At 34.3% G+C, this 24,442-nt stretch overlaps 2 pseudogenes across 2 annotated transcripts; both read right to left on the reverse strand.

The window, feature by feature from the left end:
• Nucleotides 1-1,586, reverse strand: LOC148768531 (uncharacterized; annotated as a pseudogene). Its single transcript, XR_016033136.1, has 8 exons — nt 1,485-1,586; nt 1,275-1,390; nt 1,114-1,155; nt 928-1,029; nt 749-827; nt 562-651; nt 331-476; nt 1-218 (listed from the first exon to the last, which is right to left on the reverse strand). The product of XR_016033136.1 is annotated as an uncharacterized LOC148768531 (transcript).
• Nucleotides 1,587-20,641: 19,055 nt separating this feature from the next.
• LOC148768532 (uncharacterized) lies at nt 20,642-23,000 on the reverse strand (annotated as a pseudogene). The gene is made up of 12 exons (XR_016032971.1): nt 22,881-23,000; nt 22,673-22,752; nt 22,477-22,555; nt 22,263-22,369; nt 21,971-22,076; nt 21,771-21,890; nt 21,564-21,655; nt 21,393-21,459; nt 21,206-21,286; nt 21,014-21,107; nt 20,783-20,928; nt 20,642-20,673 (listed from the first exon to the last, which is right to left on the reverse strand). The product of XR_016032971.1 is annotated as an uncharacterized LOC148768532 (transcript).
• Between the last annotated feature and the right edge of the window lie 1,442 nt (nt 23,001-24,442).

The following is a 24,442-nucleotide window of genomic DNA, read 5'->3' on the forward strand; positions in this document are numbered from 1 at the left end:
TTTTAATAGCATTTTTTTCTTGATTAAATGATTTGTAACTGTTTCTCAATAAGGTAACAAGTCATACTAAAAGTCTAATTCGTGCCAATAACAGATTTATTCAAGAATTGTGTCAAAAAGTAATGCAGCCCTCAACCAATAAATGGAATATTATTATTAGTATATCACCCCCAACCGCCTCATTAGTGTGTCTTTTTTCCAATTCCAATCAAACTTAGCTGCAAAAAAACATGTCATATTTGTGAAGAAAAAAAAGAAACATGGGGTGAATATTATTATTAACGTAATAAAAAAAATAAAAATCCAAGAGGTGAAAAAGAAAAAACTTACAATATTGTTACCAGGATGGTTCCAATAAAACCCTTGTAGAATGAGAGGTAAAATATTGCATGCTACAAGAACATATATCACCAATGCGTTCATTCCCATCCATTCTAACACCATTGTAAACCGTCTGTATCCATACACATCCACCAACATCATCAACAACATCAAAATAAAGTTACTTTTTCATAATATATTCACAGTCGGAGATTTTGTGGAGGCTTAATTTAATTACCACTAGATAAATTGAAGCAAGTAGAATCCCTGCAACACCTGTAGTAACACACATATAGCTGAAAGAGTATAAAGCCTTGTTTATATGCATCCCTACATCAATAACATATTATCCCGTCAGTGAATCCTATACATATATAATATTTTCCACGTGCGTAAATTTAAAATAAATAAATGAAAAAAAAATTACCAAGAATATTGCATAGCACGCCCAGGATTATAAAGCCTGATGATGGTACTAGCCATTGCAAGAGTCTACACTTATGATCCTGATGAGATTAAGGTAGAAATATCAAATCATGAGAGAGAGAAAGTAACTGCTTTCTCAAACACCTCCAAAAAAAAAGAAAAAGAAAAACTTGTTTGTACCTTAAATTGAACAATAACATGGCCATACTGTAAACCTATCAAGCAGGTGGCAAGTGCCATCACTGTAGTAGAAAAATGGAAAAACGAGGTTAACAGTTAAAACTGAAGGCAAGATATGAAGGTTGAAAATGTTAGTGTAGTGAAATAAAAGTACAAAAGAGGCAAAGAAACCTTAAAAGTTCTTACGGGTCAAAGGGGGCCGTAATCTGGTGAGTTGATACTGCATTGCTGTCATAGAAAACTAGCATCTCAGATTTTCTTTTCTTTTTTTTTTTTTTTTTTTTTTTTTAAGGAAAGCAATACAACAAGTTAAGACGATATAACTTTCCACTTTGTGAAAGAATTACTTGTGTTCGAACGTATATTGGCTTCCTATATAAGTGTTGAACGCCCAAAATCATGCGATCAATCATTCCAGCAACATTACATGCAGCCCAGTGTCACCTCGCACACCACATTTCACCTTCTGCAGCAAATGTCAAAAAAATGTCATAAGTTAAAATCTCTCGTCCCAAATGTTTTTTTTTTCGTTTAAATATTGAAATATAACAACTTACTTTAACCACAAAAGATGAACTAAGTGGAACCTGATACGACCAATCTGGAACATATAAACCATATAACAACACAAGATATACAGTGGTAAGCATGAACACCATCACCCTCCATAAATTTAGAAACAAGAATCTTTAATTGAAACCATTAAATTGTAGAAATTGCACTGTTTCCGCAAACAAAGAAAATACACCCTCGTTTACTCTATCAGCACCCTTAGTTAAACATAGATTTCATTTTCTAATTGTCTTAGCAAATTATTTAACACTTAATATTAATTAAAAAAATATTAACACTATAGAAAATATTTAATAAACATAATAATCTAAATAAAAATTAATTGGGAAAAGAAATAACCAACCCCCAACCCGTCCCCCAAACGTTCTGCATCTGCCATGGACACGAAGCTCCAGGGTAGTGCTCCCACACCATTGCAAGTTTCTTCTCACAGCCATCCGCCCAAGGCGCCCACTCAGTCACCCGGGACGACTCTAGACGTCGTCACTACTCCATTGGAGACCAAAATCGAACGGAAAACATAGTTTATCTTCTTTTCTTTCTTTATGGCTGTGGTCTTTCGTATTTATTATGGTAATAAACGAACCTTTATTCGTATTAATGATAAAAAAAACTTTGCATTCTATATCTTTGTCCCTTTGTCACAAGTATAGATATAGTCCTTACAGTTATTACAAGTACTAGTAATTGATCGTTAGGATCGTGAGATATTTGCTTAAGTATTATAACTGTTAAACGTGTTCCTAGTCGAAGGGTTACGCCACCAATGAGGATATCGGCCTTTCCCATTAAGATACTAGCACTTAGTGTATGTGTACTGTATCTCATTAGTAAACGGTATTGTGATATCGGCATGCATAAGTGGGTGCTCGTAAGTTGACGAGTTCACTGAACTCCCTCACCCTAGAAATCTCTAAGTGGTTCCCAATAATCGAGTAGAGATATCTATGGTATAGTTGTACACCATTAGTCCTTATGACCTAGACATCACCGTGACTTCACTAGAGGACCAGCTATATCGTGATCTGTCCCTGAGTTCCACCGAGGACCATCCCAAGGGCCAGTGTTCATGCAGTCCGAAATCTAGTGGGAGGTCTCTGCATTTTAGTCGGGGATTCGATCGCTAGAATAGTCTAGGATATCCTGTGTGTTCTGATAGTTTGTAATCATTCTAAGTCTCTGGCCAGAGCTGATTAAGTGATGATTAGAGAATTCGATTCTCTAAGTCATGCACGTAACGATTACAACACTTAGAACAATCGCACCGTCATTGAACAAATAAAGAGGTCTCGACGAACCAATGCCTCTAGTTCAATCGGGACATATGAATCGGAGGGACCGTACTATACGTTAACTATATCTGAAGGTTATTGCAGGCACTTCATTTGTATCTAGGGAATCATGACGCGTAGTTGCTAGACGCCAATCTTGATTCGTTGGGTGATTAAGGTTAAACGAGCTTCATCTTAATCGTAACTCTGAGGGACGATTTTTGACCACAAAGGGTTGTGGACCCACGGCTAGCTTACACCTGAACCATCGAGGGTCACACTGCTCGTGCACATGAGATCTTTGAATAAACGGTCAAAGATAAAATGGTTTATCTTTGCATGATTGGAAGTCAATATGATTGGGTCCAACATTCGTAATTTGGAATTATGAATGAGAATAAGAAAAGGAAAAGAATAGGCAAACGTATTAGTGAACTTTCTAAATCGGGAAGTTTCCAAATTTAGAAAGTGCACTGAATTAGGGTTTCCACTTTTGGAAAGTTGGAAATCGAGAGATGGCACTCGTAATGACGAGGACATTATAATGATTCCGAAAATGTAATCGTTACAATTTTCCAATCATTGAAATGAGAGAGACGAGCAAGTAAAAGAACGAACGAACTTAAGCTGTTGGGCCTGGTCCAACTTAAGCCCGCTAGGGTATTATGCAAGACACTATAAATACTTAATTTATAGGTCTTACACACACACACACAACAAAAACCCTAACCCTAGCCGCTCTCTCTCTCTCTCTCTCTCTCTCTCTCTCTCTCTCTCTCTCTCTCTCTCTCTCTCTGCCGTCTGCACTCGGCCACCATGCCGTCGCCGGAAATTCGCCGGAATCGGCCATCTGTTGGCCGATCCCTTTCGGTATTCCTTTCCTTCTTTCTTTTCTTTCTTTTTTCTAACTATTACGTGTCTAGTGCCACGTGATTAGAAGATCGAAATATACGAGGTGAAATCCGAGAGGAGGAAGATCGAAGATTGAAGAATCGAGGAGCAGCACACGAGCCGAAATCGCATGCATCCCCACGCGCCGCCGTGGCCCGTCTTGCCGCTGCTCCCGCTCCACCATTGGTGCCCCGGATTGTACGGATTGGTTTCCGAAGCAATCTCGTCTAGCTTAGTGATCCTACCTCACGCTTCCAGAGGTAAACTCACGAATTCATTGTTTTTTATTCGTTTACGTTTAAATAAAATGTTCATGTTCGTTCTTGTATGATTTTATGTGATTACATGAAATCGTTTTATTTGTTGCGAGCATGCTAATTAATTTAAATTCGGTTGAATAATTAAGCATTATTGTTGTTTTTAATTTCGCTGGAAGCGCAAAGGTACGCAATTAATTGATTTCAATTATCGGGCATGTGTTTATGAGTTTCAAATTGTTTAAATCACATAAAATTTTTGTTTTCCGCTGCGTACACGTTTCCGATTCCCAACAGTGGTATCAGAGCTCGTTGCGCAATTAATTGCGTTCGTTTTAATATGCTATAATTTTATGCATGTTCGATTTATTAAAGTAGCGATTGTTGTATTATGTAATTGGGAGTTTTCGTAAGTTTAAAATATTTTTGAAATATTGTTTAGAATTTTTCCATCTTTAAAATTGTTTAAAATTGGAAAATCGGATCTGAAATTATTTTTAAAATGTCGGTTTTTAATTTGTTCGGATCGAACCGGTCGGACCGGCCGGTTCGATGGTTATGCACGATCCAATTGACCGAATCAACGTGGATTCGGGTCGGTCAGACCGGTTCTCGGTCCGACTGACCCGGCCCACTGATTTGGGTCAACTGGACCGGGCAGAACCGGACCGCTTCGGTCCGAACCGATCAGACCAGTTGGGCCGAACCGGTTCACTGAAAATAAAAAAAATAAAAAAATATTAAGATTTCTAAAATTAAACTTAAAACAAATTGATTTTAATTTTTGGAAAATTATTTTCAATTAATCCCAATTAGATAATCGAGTCAACAATCATCTATTTTAGTAAATGGGTGTTAGATTAATTAATTAATTTAAATTGTTAAATTAATTTCAATCAATAGAACACATATATAATATTGATTATAGTTCAACTTAATTAGTAGTACCTCAACATTATTTGAATTATTTATGCTAGTTGAGGTTCTATAATTATTTTGAAAAACCCGATAATTAATTAATGTAATTAATTATGTAGTTAGGTCGTATGTTCCTCTTAGGACAATATGCGTTTCCATATACCTTTAGAGAATCATAGATGTAAGAATCACATAGACCTATCCGAACCTTCTGATGAGATAAAACTTTTAATAAAAATCCCTCATTCTTAATCTAATTAAGAATCATTTCAAGCTATAAAGAAATACCCAATCTGTTGAATTATTTCTTTCCTTCTGCCAACTGTTGGATTATGTGTAGCCCTTTACAGTAGTGCACTAAGCCGTGTTAGCGGGGAGTGCTATGGTAAAGTAAGCAGTAATTCAATTGACATAGCGATGAAGGTAGCAATAGAAAAGGGTTATGCTAGATTCACGTGGTCGGCTAGATTAACTAGGGACTGCATTAGTTTGGCATAATCAAGTTCTATGAGCATCTTTGATTGGTAGGTTAGACTTGACACACGACGATTTTGATATTCGCGAGATTAACTTAGGTCATTATCAAGTGTGAGGAAAATTAATTTAGGGTCATATTGGGGATATGATTGATTGTGATCTACCTTTGGGCAAATATAATCGGGCTAGATTAACTACGGGTTATATTTGTCTATAGGACCTAAAGCCCATTAAGAAAAATCAGTTTTCTCGTTTGTCTACTAGAGGGAAGTGGAACTCGATGAAATTAGTGGGAGAACAATTAAATAACATAAGAACAAACATTTAATTGTAACAATCATTTAACGCAAATCTCTAATAATCCTCTTCTCTATACCTCTCAAATAATCATGTCTAAGAATCCCATAATGTCAATCATCGACAATAAACTCAATGGCCCTAATTACCTAGATTGGTTGCGTAGTCTTAAGCTTGAGCTAACCGTTGAGGGGCGTCTCTATGTTTTGAACGAGAGACTTCCCGCCACTATACCTGCCACAGCGACTGATGCTGAAAAGGAAACTTATGAAGCATGGAAGAAAGATGACACACATGCTAAGTGCTATATGATAGCTGCCATGGAACCCGCGCGTGCAAGGAAATATGAGTCTCACATGCATGCTTTCGATATGAAGGCTCATCTCGATAGCATGTATAGTGAGAATATAAGGGCATCGAGGTACGCTGCTACAAAGGAGTTGATCACGGCGAGACTGCGCGAAGGGACTTCGGTCCACAAGCACTGTCTCAAAATGATCACTCTCCTTGAAAAGCTAGTGAATCTCGATGTCACCCTCCCGGCCGAGCTCTCGTTGGATTTGATCTTGTTGTCTCTTCCTAGTTCCTATGAATCGTTCATAGTGAACTTCAACATGAACAAACTAGATCCTCCCTTGGATGAGTTAATGAACATGTTGGTCAGTTTCGAGTCCACCATTAAGAAAGAGAAGTCCGTTCTCATTGCTGCTACTTCTCGTAAGAAGAGTTCTTCCCAAAAGAAGAGAAATGAAAGAGTTCCCTTCCCAAACAGCAAGTTCGAAGTTGGTGAAAGTAGTGGGGGCCCCTAAGGCAAAAATCAGCAAAACGTAAGAAGAGAGGTCAAAACCCCGCACAACTTTGGCATGTTAGATTAGGTCATGTCTCTTTAAGAAGGATGAACGATTTTGTTAGTGAAGGATTTTTCTCTTTGGAGGACGTGAAATCACTACAAACTTATGAATCTTGCCTTAAAGGGAAAATGACCAAGTCACCCTACAAAGGGAAAATGGAACGAGCCGAGGGTCTTTTTGATTTGATCCATATACAGGCGTATGTGGTCCACTAAGTGTTAGTGCGAAGGGTGGATACAACTACTTCGCTACCTTTACCGACGATTATTCTAGGTATGGGTATGTATACTTGATGAAGTACAAGTCCGAAACATTTGAAAAGTTCAAAGATTTTAGACACGAAGTAGAGAAGCAACTCGGACGAAGTATTAAGAAGCTGCGATCCGATGGTGGTGGAGAATACTTGAGCATCGAGTTCATTGACTATCTAAAAGAGAATGAGATACAATCTCAATGGAATCCACCTGGAACTCCTCAACTCAATGGAGTTTCCGAACGTCAGAATAGAACATAATGATGGGGTTCACGAACTTACCGGCATACTTGTGGGGTCATGTACTTCGCACTGTCGCGTATTTGCTGAATAGAGTTAACACCAAAGCAGCTAAATCCACACCTTATTAACTTTGGCATTCCCGGAAACCCAACTACAAACATATTAGGATATGGGGTTGTCCCGCTTATGTGAAGCGATTAGTGGGAGACAAGTTGGATAGTAAATCCGACTTATGCTATTTTGTGGGGTATCCCGAAGACTCAATGGGATACTAATTCTATTATGTCAAGGAAGCAAAGACGTTTGTTTCGAGAAATGCCATCTTTTCGGAAAGAAAGTTTCTATCCGATAGAAAAGGCAGCATGATAGAACTTGAAGTAGTTCAAGAACCACAAAGTGAAGTTCAAACGCAAGAACATGTAATCTAACCAATACAACAATCCACTAATATACCTCCTTAACCTACGGTACGTAGATCCGAAAGGGTTCGGAAAATGCCGGATAGGTTATTCCTCCTCGAGAATGATGAGGATCATGTTGATCTTGGACAAGATCCAATAACATACAATGAGGCCGTATCGGATGCGGACATGGGACATTGGCTAACTGCCATGAAATCCGAGATGGACTCCATGTACTCCAACAAGGTGTGGACCTTGGTAGATCCACCTAAGGTGATACGAACCCCGTAGAACTTGTTACGAGACCCTAATACCCTACGCGGAAGCAAGATCGAAAACATCCAAAAATACAGATTCAAAGGGGTGGAACCGCGACCCGTTGCCTATAAAGAGGCAAGAACCTTGGTATGTGAAGACGCCACAATTGATTGTGAAAGATCGATTAATAAGTCGGGGTGAACAAACGGAAACTACCGATATGTTCGAAGAGTTCTTAAAGAACTCTTCGCACAAGCTCCAAGACAAAGAATTGGAAGAAGGGAAAGCGAGTGAGATTAATGGAGCCGTTCGTGTTGGGATTAAAGAATAAAGGCTTGAATCAGGCCTTTGAAGAGTCCGTGGTTTGGAATTGGAAGAAAAGAAAGAGAAGAATTCGTTGGACAAGTCGAATTCCATGCATCCGAGATTCTCGCCTATTCTGGCAGAGTTTACCATTCGAGTTATAACTCTCGTATCTGAAGTCCATTTAAGCTGATTCAAAATTATTCGGAAAGATAACTGAAAGATCTACAACTTTCATGTTTTGAGCGAAGAGATATTCGAAGTGGATCAATGTCGAAATTGAGCTTTAATTGCAGGCACGTGCACAGCCCAATGTCGCGAGTTAAGAAGGGTGATCGAGAAGTCGACATGAAGATCAAGTTATCTAATTTATTTATGCACGTTTTTAATTTAGTATTTATTATGTTTTTCTTATTTTAGAGTCTTTTATGGTTAGGATTTACTTATTTACATGTTTCCTTATTATAGTTCAGGTAGGAAGCATTTTCCTTGTGAAAAAAAGAGTCTATTTAGACCTTATAAATAGGTTGTCAATTTGGCTTATTTTATGGGACGAATTTTAATGAATATTTGAGTATTTTGAGAGTTAATTCTCCTTCGCTGTTCTACAGCGTTCTTCGGGAATTCACAAGTGGATTCTTGTAATTTTCTTAGCGCCATAATATTCGTTTCTGGTTCTTTATAACCACGGGGTCAATATTCCACCTTGATAATAATGGTTTCTAGCTCTTTATAGCTATGGGGTCATTATTCCGTGCTTCCGCCAAACTTGAATCTTTGTTTTTGGGTGTTTCGATCTTGCTTCCGCGTAGGGTATTGGCTCTCGCAACGAGTTCTACGGGGTTCGTATCATAAGGGTATTCTTCCTATAGGCTGCAAGTGGATCTATAAGAAGAAAATTGGAGTTGATGGAAAGGTATCGACCTATAAAGCAAGATTGGTAGCGAAAGGATACACTCAAAGGTAAGGTGTTGACTATGAGGAAACCTTTTCGCCAGTCGCGATGCTGAAGTCCATCAGGATTTTGCTGGCCATAGCTGCGTGGTACGACTACGAGATATGGCAAATGGATGTGAAGACCGCCTTCCTGAATGGAGATATTGAGGAAAAAATTTACATGGCGCAGCCGGAAGGCTTCATATCTTCTGGAAGTGAGCAAAAGGTTTGCAAGCTCTAGCGATCCATTTATGGATTGAAACAAGCATCCCGGAGTTGGAACATTAGGTTCGACTCAACTATCAAAGAGTTTGATTTTGAGAAGAAACCGAAGGAACCTTGTGTATACAAGAAGGTTAGTGGGAGGGCAGTGATATTTTTAGTGCTTTACGTTGATGACATTCTACTCATTGGGAATGACGTAGGAATGTTGCAACAAATGAAAGCATAGTTGTCCACACGTTTCTCAATGAAGGATTTGGGAGAAGCATCTTATGTATTAGGAATACGCATCTATAGAGATAGAGCAAGGAAGATGCTTGGATTATCCAAAAACATGTACATAGACAGCGTTATGAAACGGTTTAGCATGGAAGAATCCATGAAAGGATTCTTGCCAATGTCCCATGGGTTTCGTCTCTCGAAATCTATGTGTCCGCAAACACCTAGTGAAATCAAGGAGATGAAAAGGAGGACTTATGCTTCTGCCATAGGAAGCATTATGTATGGCATGCTATGTACGAGACCCGATATTGGGTATGCTGTGAGTGTCACAAGCAAATATCAGTCTAACCCCGACCCGGCTCACTGGAAGGCCGTGAAAGATATCGTCAAGAACTTACGAAGGACTAAGGATATATTTCTGGTTTATGGGGGTGCCAAGTTGAAATTAGAGTGCTTCACCGACTCTAGTTTTCAATCAGATGTGGATGACTCAAAGTCAAACTCGGGATTTGTATTCACGCTTAATGGTGGTGCCGTGTGTTGGAAGAGTTCCAAGCAAATCACGATGGCCGATTCCACTATCGAAGCGGAATACATTGCAGCGTCCGAAGCTGCAAAATATGGGACTTGGATAAGGAATTTCATCCAAGAGTTGGGTGTCATTCCTAATGCTAGTGATCAAGTACCGTTGTACTGTGATAACACCGGAGCCTTGGCGCAAGCTAAGGAGCCGAGATCTCATCAGAAGTCGAAGCATATTCTGAGAAAGTATCATGTGATCCGAGAGATCATTGAAAGAGGTGAAGTTAAAGTAGAACGAGTCACCTCGGAAGAGAACGTTGCAAACCCCTTTACGAAGCCTTTACCGAAATCGGTCCACGAGAAACATCAAGAGTCGATGGGATTACGATTCATGGGTAGTTGGCTTTAGGTCAAGTGGGAGATTGTTAGAGTAGGTGACCAACAAGCCAACATGTGGCGGTGGTCTTTCGTATTTATTATGGTAATAAACGAACCTTTATTCGTATTAATGATAAAACAACTTGGCATTCTATATCTTTATCCCTTTGTCACAAGCATAGATATACTCCTTACAGTTATTACAAGTACTAGAAATTGATCGTTAGGATCGTGAGATATTTGCTTAAGTATTATAACTGTTAAACGTGTTCCTTGTCGAAGGGTTACGCCACCAATGAGGATATCGGCCTTTCCCATTAAGAGACTAGCACTTAGTGTATGTGTACTGTATCTCATTAGTAAACGGTATTGTGATATCGGCATGCATAAGTGGGTGCTCGTAAGTTGACGAGTTCACTGAACTCCCTCACCCTAGAAATCTCTAACTGGTTCCCAATAATCGAGTAGAGATATCTATGGTATAGTTGTACACCATTAGTCCTTATGACCTAGACATCACCGTGACTTCACTAGAGGACCAGCTATATCGTGACTTGTCCCTGAGTTCCACCGAGGACCATCCCAAGGGCCAGTGTTCATGCAGTCCGAAATCTAGTGGGAGGTATGTGCATTGTAGTCGGGGATTCGATCGCTAGAATAGTCTTGGATGTCCTGTGTGTTCTGATAGTTTGTAATCATTCTAAGTCTCTGGCCAGAGCTGATTAAGTGATGATTAGAGAATTCGATTCTCTAAGTCATGCACGTAACGATTACAATACTTAGAACGATCGCACCATCATTGAACAAATAAAGAGGTCTCGACGAACCAATGCCTCTAGTTCAATCGCGACATATGAATCGGAGGGACCGTACTGTACGTTAACTATATCTGAAGGTTCTTGCAAGCCCTTCATTTGTATCTAGTGAATCATGATTCGTTGGGTGATTAAGGTAGAAACGAGCTTCATCTTAATCGTAACTCTAAGGGACGAGTTTTGACCACAAAGGGTTGTGGGCCCACGGATAGCTTACACCTGAACCATCGAGGGTCACACTGCTCGTGCACATGAGATCTTTAAATAAACGGTCAAAGATAAAATGGTTTATCTTTGCATGATTCGAAGTCAGTATGATTGGGTCCAACATTCGTAATTTGGAATTATGAATGAGAATAAGAAAAGGAAAAGAATAGGCAAACGTATTAGTGAACTTTCTAAATCGGGAAGTATCCAAATTTAGAAAGTGCACTGAATTAGGGTTTCCACTTTTGGAAAGTTGGAAATCGAGAGATGGCACTCGTAATGACGAGGACATTATAATGATTCCGAAAATGTAATCGTTATAATTTTCCGATCATTGAAATGAGAGAGACGAGCAAGTAAAAGAACTAACGAACTAAGGCTGTTGGGCCCGGTCCAACTTAAGCCCGCTAGGGTTTCATGCAAGACACTATAAATACTTGATTTATAGGTCTTGCACACACACACAACAAAAAACCTAACCCTAGCTCTCTCTCTCTCTCTCTCTCTCTCTCTCTCTCTCTCTCTCTCTCTCTCTCTCTCTCTCTCTCTCTCTCTCTCGGTCGTCTCCACTCGGCCACCGCGCCGTCGCCGGAAATTCGCCGGAATCGGCCATTTGTTGGCCGATCCCTTTCGGTATTCCTTTCCTTCTTTCGTTTCTTCCGTTTTTCTAACTATTACGTGTCTAGTGCCATGTGTTTAGTAGATCGAAGTATACGAGGTGGAATCCGAGAGGAGGAAGATCGAAGATCGAAGAATCGAGGAGCACCACACGAGCCGAAGCCGCACGCATCCCCACGCGCCGCCCGAAGACTGCGCGTGAGTCACACGCGCCGCGGTGGCCCGTCTTGCCGCTGCTGCCGCTCCACCGCTGCTGCCCCGGATTGTACGGATTGGTTTCCATAGCAATCTCGTCTAGCTTACTGCTCCTACCTCACGCTTCAAGAGGTAACCTCACGAATTCATTGTTTTTTATTCGTTTACGTTTAAATAAAATGTTCATTTTCGTTCTTGTATGATTTTATGAGATTACATGAAATCGTTTTATTTGTTGCGAGCATGTTATTTGATTTAAACACGAGTTTCTCTGAATCAATCCCCCTGTTTCAGTTTCAGTGTTTCAGAATCAATTGTTTACAATTGCAGAATTAGAAAATTAAACAATCAAGAAAAATAACATGCCGACGGTGGGCATTGTCATATACCAATAATAATAATAATATTTTCAGGTATTGATTGTGATAACAATAATCTTTGAATTGGAGGGAGGAGGTGCACAAGATCTAACTATCTCACCGAATTTAATGGTGTGGGTATTTATATTATATATTATATATATATTAATGAGTTACCAAAAGATACACACAGAGATGAGATCGAGAGAGAACCAAGAAACGTAAAGGGTGGGTGGCTTTTTCAATGGCCATTCGACAGACGCCACCCAACCCCACCCCAAATGCTTTCTCTCTCCTCTCTCTCTCTGCAATTTATTTTGCAAATAAAGGGATGCGTTACCAAATATCTTTTGATATAGTTTGTGGATATTTCTGAAATTGCTATATAAACGAAACAAACTATAACAAGGCCGGTGTTTGTCTTCTAAGTTTTATCCATAATCAGCCATGTACCCTATAATTATATATATTATCTTCAATTAAAAATATTGTTCAAATAATGCCCTACTTTCCCGCCTCCCATCAACATTATAATTCATTTATTATGATTTTATGTTCATTACTCACTATTTATAAAATCTATTACTATATGCCCCCACAATAGAGAACTTTGGTGGTGATTTGACTCGTCTCAGAAGAGGTTTTAATAATGTTTAAATTAATAATATATATGCCCCGCACAATTAATTCATTTTACAAATTATAATTCGTCAAATTTATAACATTTATAAAAAAATTAAGTTCAGTTAAAAATACGAAACAATATGTGTTGACGTGATTTGAAGCAACACTTTTATCCTAAAAAAGACCTAAATAAATGCCCAAAAACACATGATATGCGTTTCCTCCATGCCTACTCGGGACCAGTTAGCCCGCACGCATCTTGTTATATGAAACTTTTCGTAACTAATTTCCTACAAACACCCCTCTTTCTATTGTATGTACTTTTATTTGTTTACATGTTTTATTCGGTTCAAGGATAAGATTATATTTGTTAAATCACTATCTTATTCTTATGACTCTACATTTGTATGGAAAAAAATCCACTTTGAAATTCCAACATTAACAATTATTATTATATGATTAATATTATTTTAATTATTATTAATATTAATACATGATGCATCGTGTATACAATTTTTATACACCTTCACACACAAACGCCAAAAATTCACATAATGATTTCAAGAAAGCAATGAATTCTCTATTATTTTTTTATTTTGGGGGTAAACAATAAGAAAGCAAGACTAGGATTCCCACTAACCATAAATTAAATAATACTGCACTGAAATCTGAATATATAAATATATACATGTATGTGTTTTTTTCCTTATGTTATTATATATCTGGACTCGGCTGCACCTTCCTCCTCCTTCGTTTGCTCTTTCTCTTGATAAAAATAATTTTATTTCTCTTGTATGTCAATCGCTTCTAACGTAAATTCGAAAAAGAAAAGAAATCGTTTATTTATAACATGGACTCTCTTGAGTATTCCTATCAAGGAAGAAGTATGAGACCTTAAGGAACGTATCCCATCAATCCTATTTCAATTTGGATTTTCATTTTATTTTTTATTTCAAAATCCAATCCAATTTTCTAAACCACTATTTAGGGAAGTACCCGCCCCGCAAATAAATGAGGAGGGTATGGGTTCTATTTTTTTTTCCCCCGGAAACTAGTTTGTATACCCACCCCATAGACTCGCCGGCCCGTACCCGTCTCGCATGTAAATCTATATTACTTTATTCTATTTTTTTATTATCTATTTAATATAATATTATATCTTAAAATTAAAAGGGATGATTACAAATAAGCTCATCAATGGGTAGTTATTCATAAAGAGATTCAGATAAAAAACTCATTTACCAATAAGTCCACACATGGTCCAGATTTTTGTAAAAATAGAAAATAGTCCATCATACTTTAATATGCTCCAATTTCATCATTAACTTAATTTAACCTCAATTTGACCCCAAATTTCACAAATTATTCAATTTTGACCCAAAACCTTTTTTTTTCAAAAAATATTTTTTTTCCCGCCGGATTCCGGTGTTGACTTTTTCAATTTTTTCTTTCTTTATTTCTTTCTTTCTGTAACATTTTTTTCGTTTAAACAACAATATTGTTGTGATTGACAATAACATTAACTATATCACTGTTAAACACAGTAAAATTAACTAAACTACAGTTTAACACAGTAATATTGCTATATTAAGCTCTAGCACAGTAATATTAACACAACAAAACTCATTATTATTGTGTAATAGATTAATATTACTATATTGACCGTTCAACAAATGTAAACATAATAAAAAGCCAAAAGAACTAATATTACTGTGATTGACAGTAATATTACTATAACAACAGTAATATTACCGTCCACAACATAATATTACAATGATAGACAGTAATATTATTACGTTACTCCGTGAATAACTCAAACAAACAAAAAATCTAAACAAAATAATAATATTGATGTGGTTCACAACAATATTACTACAACAACAGTAATATTATCGTCAACCACAGTAATATTATTGTTTTTACAGTAATATTACAATAATAGACAATAATATTATTACGTTATTCCGTGAATAACTCAAACAAAATAAAAAACTCAAAAAAATAATAATATTGATGTGGTTGACAGTAATATTATTGTGTTTACAGTTATTTTACTGTCAACGACAGTAATATAATTACGTTGACTTGTCAACAAATCAAACAAAATAAAAAAAATAACAAAAAAATAATAATAATATTACGTTAATTTACTGTCAACGGCAGAACAATTACATAAATGTAGTGTCAGCGGCAGTACAATTACGTTCATTAACTGTCATTAACAGTATAATTACGTTAATTTACTGTCAATGACAGAATTACGGTCAATGTTTATCGGCGGACGTAAAAAAAATAGAAAAAAAAACTTAAAAAAGAACACTAAAAACAGTCAACGCTATAAACCGGTGAAAAAATCCGGAAGAAAAAAAAAAGTCAACACCGGAAACTGGCGAAAATTCCGGAAGAAAAAAAAAATGAAAAGTCAACGCCGGAATCCGGCGGCAAAAAAATTGTTTTTGAAAAATACAGTTTTTGAAAAAAAAAGTCAAAATTGGATTTTTGTGGTCAAAATTGGATTTTGGGGTTACAATTCAGAATTGGGTATAAATGATTGAGGGTAATATTGACATATACATGAATGTTTCCTTTATTTGTAATAAATATTAAAGGGATGAGCTTATTGGTGAAAGAGATATAGCCCCTAAACCTAAAATAATAAAAATGCTTGGTTGGGGACTTATGCACAAAAACCCCAAATTGAAAAACCTTTCAAAATCTTATTTCTTTATTTTTCGTTGCAGAATTTTCCAAATTCTTATTATTGTTAGTGGATTTTCTAACGGGGCGGGTGCTGGGAATGCCAAACCCGCCCCATGACCATCCCTACCACTATTTATTTGGATCAATTGTTGCTATTTGATAAAATACAATGCATTTATAATATATTCATCAAATAATGTAACAGTTTTTCTCGAATGTTACTCTTAAACATTCTATATTATTTTGTATATGGCAGTGGATTTATGTAATCTATATAATCTAGGTCGAATGGAAAAAATATCCATCACATGAAACTTAAATGCACATTGGTCAAAAAAAAAAACAGTCTCTCAAATAAACCCATCCCCATGTCTTTAGTGTAAAATATTCTCCATAATATGATTTTTATCAATTCCATCCATTATGCTCCAACTTCCTTAATATTACACATTGACCCTAAATTTAAACAAATATATCACATTAACCACCGAAATAATAATTTTTTGAAAAAATATTTTCTTTTTCAGAAAATAAATTTTTTTCTGAATTTTTTTTTCCGGCCAGATTCCGGCATTGACCGACGGAGACCGCTGGTCTCCGGCGTTGACTTTGTTTTTCGAATTTTTTTTTCTTAGAAAAAAATATTGTAATTAATATTACTGTCTTGGCTACTAAATTACTGTCTCAAATAGTAATATTACTGTTTGAAACAGTAATATTATGAATATTATTTTCCCGAACAGTAATATTATTAACATTACTGTCTAATACAGTTAAATTACTGTTGGAGACAGTAATTTAGCAGCTAATACAGTAATATTAATTAAAATATTTTTTTTTAAGAAAAAAAATTTCAAAAAAAAAATCTCAATTAACAGTTAAATTACTTTCTCCGAAAATTAAATAACTGCTGGAGACAGTAATTTAGCAGCCAAGACAGTAATATTAATTAAAAATATTTTTTTAAGAATAAAAAAGTCAATTAACACTTAAATTACTGTCTCCGACAGTTAAGTAACTGCTGGAGGCAGTAATTTAGCAGCCAAAACAGTAATATTAATTAAAATATTTTTTTAAGAAAAAAAACTTAAAAAAGAAAAGTCAACGCCGGAGACCCGACGGTCAACGGCGGTTGACCTACCGAAAAAATAAAGTTTTCAAAAAAATAAAAGTCAACGCCGGAGACTGACGGTCAACGGCGGCTGACCGGCGGTATGCGGTGGTGGCGGGTCAAAATTAAAATTAGGGTTAAAATTGGTTAATTGATGAAATTGGGCGGTGTAAATCATGAAATTGGAGTTGAATTGAGTTTCAATAAATTGGGGGTAATTTTGGTATATATAAAAGGATTTTCCTTATTGGTAAATAAGTTTGAATGAACTGGATTTATTTGAAAGACAAAAAAGTTGGATGTTCCTCTTTTAATCAAGTGCCTTTGTCATGGGTCTATTTGCCATTTGCCCTATAATCTATATATTATATAAAAGTTGAATTCCACCCTTAGTTGCTTTATATTTGACAATTTTAATTGGTGATATGTATTCAATTTCATCCCATGTGGCAAATTGATTGGTGAGAATAAATGATCGAAAAATATGTCATCATTTTTCAAAATTAAAGATAATTAAATATATTTAATTATTTAATTAATATATTTATATTTTACCATTTATAAATTGACTTTTTGCATAAGTTACCAACCAAGTATCTATATTATTCTTGGTTTAGGCGCTATATCTCTTTATCCCCATCCATTTAATATTTATTATAAATAAAGGAAACATTCATGTATATGACAATATTACCTCAAACCCTTTATACCCAATTATTAATTGTAACCCCAATTTAATCAAGTTTGACCACAAAAATTCAGTTTTGACTTTTTTTTTTCAAAAACTTTTTTTTTTCAACAATTTTTTTTGCCAACGGATTCCAGCGTTGACTTTTCCTCTTTTTTTTTTTTTTTTTTTCTTGTCTATTTTTCTCTACCGCTGGATTCCGACGTTTGACTTTTTTTAGTGTTTTTTTTTAGATTTTATTTTTGTTTTTTTTTTTTTTTTTTTTGTTTTTTTTTTATTTTTATTTTTTTGTTTTTTTTTTACGTCTGCCGCTTAACGTTGACCATAATTGTGCAGTCACTGACAGTAAATTAACGTAATTATACTGTCAATGACAGTTAATTAACGCAATTGTACTGCCGTTGAAAATACATTTATGTAATTGTTCTGCCATTGACAGTAAATTAATGTAATATTATTATTTTTTAGTTTTTGTTATTTATTTTTATTTTTTTTGATTTGTTGACAAGTCAACGTAATTATATTATTGTCGTTGACAGTAAAATAACTGTAAACACAATAATATTACTGTCAACAACATCAATATTATTATTTTTTTGGGTTTTTTGTTTTGTTTGAGTTATTGACGGAGTAACGTAATAAGATTACTATCTATAATTGTAATATTACTGTAAACACAATAATATTACTGTATTTGATGGTATTATTACTGTTGTTATAGTAATATTGTCGTCAACCACATCAATATTATTATTTTGTTTGGATTTTTTTGTTTGTTTGAATTTTTCACGGAGTAATATAATAATATTACTGTCTATTATTGTAATATTGTTGTGGTTGATGGTAATATTACTGTTGTTATAGTAATAATACTGTCACTTACAGTAATATTAATTCTTTTAGTTTTTTATTATGTTTACATTTGTTGAACGGTCAACATAGTAATATTACTCTATTACACAATAATAATGAATTTTGTTGTGTTAATATTACTGTGCTAGAGATTAATATTGCAATATTACTGTGTTAAATTGTAGTGTAGTTAATTTTACTGTGTTTAACAGTAATATAGTTAATATTACTGTCAGTCACAGCAATATTGTTGTTAAAACGAAAAAAAAATGTTACAAAAAAGAAAAATCGAAAAAGTCAACGCCAGAGACCGGTGGTCGCCGGAAAACGGTGATCGCCAAAAATTGGTGGCGAAAAAGAAAAAAAAAAGTCAACGCCGCAAACCACCGAAAAAATCTGGAAGAAGAAAAAAAATAATAAAAAATAAAAAATCGAAAAGTCAACGGCGGAATCCGGCGGCAAAAAAACATTTTGAAAAAAAAATTGGGTCAAAATTGAATAGTTTGTGAAATTTGGTGTCAAATTGAGTTTAAATTAAATTTAGGATGAAGTTGGAGCATATTAAAGTATGAGGGGCTATTTTAGTCTTTTACAAATTGGACCATGTGTGGACTTATTTGTAAAGGAGTTTTTTGTCTGGATCTATTTATGTGCTTATTTGTAAAGACTCCTTTATAAAATGCTCTAAATATATCAACTTTCTTGGAAATTCTAAATAGATTTGTTTTTGAATTTAATTTAGTTTTAATAGTAATTAATTTAATTTTAATTTAGTTAAATTCAATTTAAAATATTCCCTTATTATAATTGCTTGATTGGTGGTGTTACGGAAATTTTGTATTTTAATTCACAAACTTGGATTTACATTAAAAAAAATCGAAGAATAAATCATTTGGTATTATACATTTTACATAAATATGACGAGAGAATTTTTTTTTACTAATTTAATATTATATATTAATATTATATTATATGTATAAAAGAAAGATACATGTTCGAATTAATATTATATTATATACTATTTTTTTTAGGTTTTTTGTTTTGTTGGAGTTATTCACGGAGTATCGTAATAATGTTACTATCTATTATTGTCATATTACTGTAAACACAATAATATTACTGTGGTTGACGGTAATATTACTGTTGTTATATTAATATTGATGTCAACCACATCAATATTATTATTTTGTTTGGATTTTTTTGTTTGTTTGAGTTATTCACAGAGTAACGTAATAATATTACTGTCTATTATTGTCTATTATTGTAATATTACAGTGGTTGGCGGTAATATTACTGTTGTTATATTAATATTACTGTCACTCACTGAAATATTAATCTTTTGGCTTTTTATTATGTTTACATTTGTTGAACGGTCAACATAGTAATATTACTCTATTACACAATAATAATGAGTTTTGTTGTGTTAATATTATTGTGCTAGAGATTAATATAGCAATATTACTGTGTGAAACTGTAGTTACTGTTTTTAATAGTAATATAGTTAATATTACTGTCAATCACAGCAATATTGCTGTTTAAACGAAAAAAAAAATGTTACAGGAAAACAAATTCGAAAAATTCAACGCAGGACACAGGCGAAAAAAAAATCAAAAAGTCAACGTCGATCCGGCGGCAAAAAAAAAAAAAAATTTTGGGTCAAAATTGAATAATTTGTGAAATTTAGGGTCAAATTAAGGTTAAATTAAATTAATGATGAAATTGGAGTATATTAAATGAGGGGTTATTTTAGTCTTTTACAAAAATCTGGACCATGTATGGACTTATTTGTAAAAGAGTTTTTTGTCTGAATCTCTCTATGAATAAGTACACATTGATGGGCTTATTTGTAAAGACCCCTAGTATATACAATACCTCGGTTCAGACAAAAAAATATAGTTTCCATCGGTTAAGAGTTTCCGTCCCATGTAGATTTATGCTCATTGTTGGAGAATTTAAAACATTCATTCATGCTAAGGATAATTCTAAGTAAACCAAATAAAATCTAAAATCAATATTTATTTTTACAGTTTCCAACTCTATAAGCTTGAAACGTGTTCCTCGAGTAAAAGTGGAAGAGATTTTAACAGCATTTTTTTCTTGATTAAATGATTTGTAATTGTTTCTCAATAAGGTAACAAGTCATACTAAAAGTCTAATTCGTGCCAATAACAGATTTATTCAAGAATTGTGTCAAAAAGTAATGCAGCCCTCAACCAATAAATGGAATATTATTATTAGTATATCACACCCAACCGCCTCATTAGTGTGTCTTTTATCCAATTATTATTAGTATATCAAACTTAGCTGCAAAAAAACATGTCATATTTGTCAAGAAAAAAAAAAGAAACATGGGGTGAATATTATTATTAACGTGATAAAAAAAATAAAAATCCAAGAGGTGAAAAAGAAAAACATACAATATTCTTACTAGGATGGTTCCAATAAAACCCTCGTAGAATGAGAGGTAAAATATTGCATGCTACAAGAACATATATCACCAATGCGTTCATTCCCATCCATTCTAGCTCCATTGTCATCCGTCTGTATCCATACACATCCACCAACATCATCAACAACATCAAAATAAAGTTACTTTTTCAGAATATATTCACAGTCGGAGATTTTGTGGAGGCTTAATTTAATTACCACTAGATAAATTGAAGCAAGTAGAATCCCTGCAACACCAGTAGTAACACACATATAGCTGAAAGAGTATAAAGCCTTGTTTATATGCATCCCTACATCAATAACATATTATCCCGTCAGTGAATCCTATACGTATATTAATATTTCCACGTGCGTAAATTTAAAACAATTAAAAGAAAAAAAAAATTACCGAAAATATTGCATAGCACGCCCCCAGGATTATACAGCCCGATGATGGTACTAGCCATTGCAAGAGTCTATACTTATGATCCTGATCCTGATGAGATTAAGGTAGAAATATCAGATCATGAGAGAGAGAAAGTAACTGCTTTCTCAAACACCCCAAAAAAAAAAGAAAAAGAAAAACTTGTTTATACCTTAAAGTGAACAATAACATGGCCATATTGTAAACCTATCAAGCAGGTGGCAAGTGCCATCACTGTACTAGAAAAATGGCAAAACGAGGTTAACAGTTAAAACTGAAGGCAAGATATGAAGGTTGAAAATGATAGTGTAGTGAAATAAAAGTACAAAAGAGGCAAAGAAACCTTAAAAGTCCTTCCGGGTCAAAGGGGGCTTGACACCATGATGAAGCATTAGGAGGAAGTGGGCTGTAATCTGGTGAGTTGATACTACATTGCTGTCATAGAAAACTAGCATCTCAGATTTCTTTTTTTTTTTGTTTTTTCTTTTTTTTGTTTTAAGGAAAGCAATACAACAAGTGAAGACGATATAACTTTCCACTTAGTAATTACTTGTGTTCGAGCGTATATTGGCTTCCTATATAAGTGTTGAACGCCCAAAATCATGCGATCAATCATTCCAGCAGCATTACATGCAGGCCCAGTGTTACCTCGCACACCACATTTCACCTTCTACAGCAAATGTCATAAGTTAATCTCTCTGGTCCCAAATGTTTTTTTTTTCGTTTAAATAATGAAATATAACAACTTACTTTAACCTCAAAAGATGAACTGAGTGGAACCTGATACGACCAATCTGGAACATATAAACCATATAACAACACAAGATATACAGTGGTAAGCATGAACACCATCACCCTGCATAAATTTAGAAACAAGAATCTTTAATTGAAACCATTAAATTGTAGAAACTGCATTGTTTCCGCAAACGAAGAAAATACACCCTCGTTTACTCTATCAGCACCCTTAGCTAAACATAGATTTCATTTTCTATCTCCATAATCCATTTGGTCATTTTCACAAATATATATATATGAATTTTACCAGTGCCATTGATACTTCTTGAGTAATGATAATCCAGAACCAACTTTATCATCATTTCTGAGCCAAATCTCACACATTGCTCCCACCAAATATGCTATTGCAATACTCTTAATGAGACACCAAAAAAAGTAAGCAAAAAATATTTGTGAACAATTAATATGATAAACAAATTATTCACACCATGATGCTAACATACATATCAACAACAACACACCTGCAGTATGCCCATCCACCTTATCTGTCCCATGTCGACTCCGTACGTTAAATTATTAATACCATGAAAATAGCCACCTGAATTATATAACAAAAATTAAACAAAAATATATTGCAATGAGTCCAGTGAACAAATACATAAATGATGCAAATAATATTTCCCGAAAGTAATAATGGATAAGATGTAGAAGAGCACCTTGAGAAAAACCCGTAGTATTAGAAATTTTGTTGTCCGGAATATGGCTTTTCTCGATGCTGTGGTTCTACAAGGCATATTCTACAAAAGAAAAGGAAAAAAAAAAGCAGAGTTATTAGGAAATGGTTAACACATAAATAAAAAAAGTTAGTAAATTATAATGTAAAAGTGCTTCCCATATATTCAAAGTGTAGTGAGAGAACAAGTACCTTATAAACAAGTCCAAGTGAAACACCGACCATGAAGAGGAAAAAAGGCATGACGTAATCAGCCAGTGTCAAACCATTCCATGGTGAGTGATTTATACTTGGTATTATATCCCACCAGCATTGTCAAAATTATCATTAACTGCAATAACACAATCATATTCAGGGCCATTTTTTTTTCTACACCATGTGGCCCATTTTTTTGCAAAATTAGGACACATTTCAAAGCTATTTCACAAATACCATAATGCGTCATTTATAATGACGCGTTTTAAAATGCTGACATGTGTCAAGGTGAGATGTGGGCCATTTTGTATTTTTAATATAAAAAATTGAAGTAAAAATTTTTAAATCTGTGGGCCCCGCGGCTTAAAACACTTCCGATGGATTGTGGTTGGTGGGGGTTTTGTGGGAAGGAGTTGGTGGGTCCCAGCAACCTTTTTAGATTTTTATATTAATTTTATTATTATTATTATTATTATTATTATTATTATTATTATTATTATTATTATTATTATTATTATTATTATTATTATTATTATTATTATTATTATTACTATTAAGTAGAAAAAAATATCTTTAAAATTTCGAAAACTTCTTGAATTTTGTGAAAAAATCAAAAATAATATATTGTTTCGGATTTTTTAAATTATTTTGTAATTTCAGAAATTCGAATAAGGGTTTAAATTTTAAAGCATATATTATTATTTTTTCTTTTCAAAATTGAAAAAGTTTTCAAAATGTTTTGGAATTTCAGAATAGATGATCAAATTCTAAATTAGGGCTTAAAATAAAATAAAAATTGTAACTACGTATTCAAAAATTACTTAACACAAAAAAAAAATTGTTTACTTAATTATTTTTTTCTTAGTTATCCAAAATAAATTAAAAATGAAAAAAAGGGAAAAACAACGTACGAACAAAGGAAATAAGTATAAATTATTAATTAATATACAAATGTGGCTGGGCCCACCAACCCCTTCTATAAAACCCACCCACCCCACCCACCCAACCCAACCATCCGAATTGTTTTAAGCCGCGGGGCCCACAGATTTAAAAATTTTTACTTCATTTTTTTATATTAAAAATACAAAATGGCCCACATCTCACCTTGACACATGTCAGCATTTTAAAACGCGTCATTATAAATGACGCATTATGGTATTTGTGAAATAGCTTTGAAATGTGTCCTAATTTTGCAAAAAATTGGGCCACATGTTGTAGAAAAAAAAATGGCCCATCATATTCAATACACATAATTTATTATTAATATACATATTCAAATGTACAATTCAAATATCATATTTCCTTTACATAATAATCTTGTTCTAGTCTAATTTTCATAGTATGCAAAAATCTATATTTTTTCATACCCAATCCTTCATTCTTCACTGCCCTTAGAATTTTCTTTTTTTTTTTTTTGTTTTTTTCTTCTTTTTTTTTTTTTTAACAAAATGCAATCTTCCACCGATTATCAATATAACATCATCAAGCTTCTCTTTAAAAAAAAATAAAAAAATGGAAACCTCAATATTCATCGAGAAACAAAAAGAGTGGCACATGGG

Source organism: Erythranthe guttata, chromosome 8 (assembly GCF_056151865.1).
Source record: "Erythranthe guttata isolate IM_541 chromosome 8, IM_541, whole genome shotgun sequence".
Taxonomy (NCBI): Eukaryota; Viridiplantae; Streptophyta; class Magnoliopsida; order Lamiales; family Phrymaceae; genus Erythranthe; species Erythranthe guttata.